Source organism: Lissotriton vulgaris, unplaced genomic scaffold, assembly GCF_964263255.1.
Source record: "Lissotriton vulgaris unplaced genomic scaffold, aLisVul1.2 SCAFFOLD_1358, whole genome shotgun sequence".
NCBI lineage: Eukaryota > Metazoa > Chordata > Amphibia > Caudata > Salamandridae > Lissotriton > Lissotriton vulgaris.
The window spans coordinates 328,384-331,914 of NW_028244896.1; positions in this window are offsets into that span (position 1 = coordinate 328,384).

The following is a 3,531-nucleotide window of genomic DNA, read 5'->3' on the forward strand; positions in this document are numbered from 1 at the left end:
AGTAACTCCATGGATGAGTGACAGTCTGTGACTGTCTGTTTACACTGATTGTATCTAAGGTTATATTAGAGTCTGAAGAGGTTCATGGTATTATCACATGAATGATATCATCAGTGATGTTATCAGTCATGTCAAATGAGATGTTTTCAGTGATGTCATCAGTGATGTCATTTGAGATGTCATCAGTGATGTCATCAGTGATGTCACTGACCATGTCATGAATGATGTAATATGTGACATCATCAGCAGTGGATTGCGGGTGCGCGATATATAGTTAGTGCAACTAACTATATATGGAATTTCAATGGTTTTGTGCGAGTAAAATAAGGTTTTGTAAATGCCAATTCCTAACTATATATGGTCTATAACCTATGGTTTTTTCATTGAATTTTCAAGGTTTTGTAAATGCAAATCCCTAACTATATATGGTCTATAACCTATGGTTTTTTCATTGAATTTCAATGGTTTTGTAAATGCAAATTTCTAACTATATATGGTCTATAACCTATGGTTTTTTCAGTGAATATTTTATATAATTCCAACCATGGCTCCTAGAGCCGAAGTGACCTCAATGTTTATTTAAGGTGCCACGGCCTGCCTTGGTATTGTTTGTTACTCTGATCAAGCCCTCCAGTTGGAATACGCTTATAGGTTAAAAGGGACTTAATTATTCATTCATAAACAAACCTTTTTGGGTAACATTAATTTATTTATTTAAGTACTCTAGTGGGCATTTTTAATCTCTTTAAACAGTCCCTACCCTGTAACTCAGTATTGATACTTGATTTATTAAATTTAGGGAAATTGATCATTCCTACGTTTAGGTTAATTATTCCATTTGTCCTAATTATGTCTTCATGTTTTATATGTCGGGATTCTCTCTGTTGCAGTTTCTTTTCCCGATCTCCACCTCTCTCATTGCTAGGTATTGTTTCAAGCACGTAAAAACGCAAAGATTTCCAGTCTCCTTCTTGGGTTGTTTCCATATGTTTAGCAATGGCATTACTCCTATCTATGTTGGTTGTTGCTCACACATGTTCGAGTTTTCTCTTTTTATGTTCACATTTGGTGCGCCTTATGTATTTTAGTGAGCATGAGCACTCAATCACGTAAACGACGAATTGACTATTACATGTTATTAGCTCTTTTATTTGCCACATTTTATTATTGGGCAATTTGACTTCAGTTGTATTTTTGGCAATCTGACAAACTTTACATGAGTGGCATTTTAAGAAACCCTTTGTTTTTAACCATTGTGTCCCTTTCTTTTTTCCTGGACATTAGTGATGGCTATGTACCAGTTTGTCTTTCAAATTCTGTGCACGACGGAAGGTGATATTTTAATGGTTACCCATTATTTTCCTATGAACAAGTTATCAGGGAATAACGAAACGCGTCAGTATTTTTTGTGACCTAGGTGTTATTCTGAATTTAAAAAATTGGGGAATGCTGAATCCTGTGAGTGCGTTTTCATTTTCCTGGAGAAGGAGGTGTGGAGAATATTTTATCGGCATGGCTCTGCCGAGGATTTTCACACCAAGAGGAGAAGCGCCATGGGTCTGTAATTTGAGCCTTGCTGTGGGATACATATAAATATTTATAATATAAAAAATACATATATACTGCCCTCCATGCAGGAGCCTCAGCCAAACTCCTGAGACGGCTCCAACGCATCCAGAACACCTCTGCACGCCTGATCCTTGACATCCCTTGCCGCAGCCACATCACACCCCACCTGAGAGACCTGCACTTGCTCCCCATTAAAAAGAGGATAACCTTCAAGCTCCTCACCCACGCCCACAAGGCACTCCACAACACTGGACCAACGTACCTCAACAGGTGACTCTACACCCCCACCCGCCAGGTCTGCTCCACTGATTTCGCCCTCGCCACAGTCCCCTGCTTCCGAAGAGCGACCTACGGCGGCAGATAGTTCTCCCACCTCGCAGCCAAGACCGGGAACACCCTCAATATCCACCTACGGCAGACCCAAGACCTGCTGAACTTCAGAAATCTCCTCAAGACCTGGCTTTTTGAGCAGTGGCAGCATTCCCCACCCCAGCGCCTCGAGACCCTCACGGGTGAGTAGTGCGCTTTACAAATGATATGATTGATTGATATATATATATATATCTATATATATATATATATATATATATATAGATATATATATATATATATATATCGACGAAGCACCGTGCTGATCCCTACGGGTAAGCCGACTAAGTCCGTGAGTGCTGATTTACAGGCATACCATTTTGCGGGAGAAAGGATTAAAGCGCTATCATTGTTGAAAGACTGCTGGGAATCGTATTTTCGTTTCCCGGTAAAGAGTATTGGGTTTATCGTTCAAGCATAATGTCCACGCCAGCAGAGACCTTAAGGAACCGGGAGGCATTGGCAGAGGAGATGTTTGTAAATTTGCCGGCGCTGAAAACCAAAAATGACGCCACTAAGACAAATGAAAAAGTAACGGATCTAAAAAGTAAAATGAAACGCTTGGAGAAACTATTAAGAACGGAGACCACTAAATGGTGGGAGCACCGATCATTGCAGAAATACAAGGATGTGGGGCGAGTGCCGAGGGGATTGCGGGTACTCATAGCGCCATCTTTTGAAAACCCCAATCCCCTACTGTTGAAAGAATGGGCCACCATGAACTTAGACGCCTCAATGAACATGGTTTGTCTGCTTATAAAATATGCTGAAATTGACCGCATAGAGATTCTTAAGGAAATAGAGGAATTAAATAAAGAGTTAGAAACAGAAGAAGATAAAGATTTCATCAAGAAGCAAAGAGAGGAGATTGATGCCAGACTGGTAAAACACCAGGAAACAATTAGTTTGCACAAACAATACAAGTTTGCGCGAGATAAAAATGACTACGAAACAGGTAGGATTTTCACGTTCTCGCGCAAATTCGACAACGCAAAAAGACAAGCCCTGGCAGCCAAAAATGTGGATGTAACAGGTGGAAATGAACATAGATCGGAAGCATCAGAACCAGAAATGAGCTCAACAACAAGTAGTTATGACTCGGATGAAGGAGCAGTAGGAGGCGCCAGTCGAGGAACAGTACCCACTAAATACACGCCATCTGAGGAATTGGGTTTTCTCGTGGAGGACAGACACAAAACACTGCGACCGCTTACTCGCCTACAGCGGAAACTAAACGAAGAAAAGCAAATAAAAAGCGCAGTGCAAGGAGAAAACTCAAAAGGCAGAGGCTATGCAAAGAGAGGCAGAGGGAAAGGGAAGAAATGGTAATGGCAGAAGCTAACCTAACCCCAGTAAATCTAGTGGGCGCCCAGGACTTGGGATCAACGGCGACCTCAAATATAACAGAAGCACAAGTTGCACAGGACAATACTGTTATCAATCTATCCGATACCACCTTATCCAAAGCGGAAATGCAACTCCTCTCATTAGGGTTGTCTTACTGTCCAAAGAACTCTTTCAATTATGTGCAGACACGCATTGATGTGCTCAAATTCATTCGCAAACTCAAATTAAGGAAACATTTTAAATTGA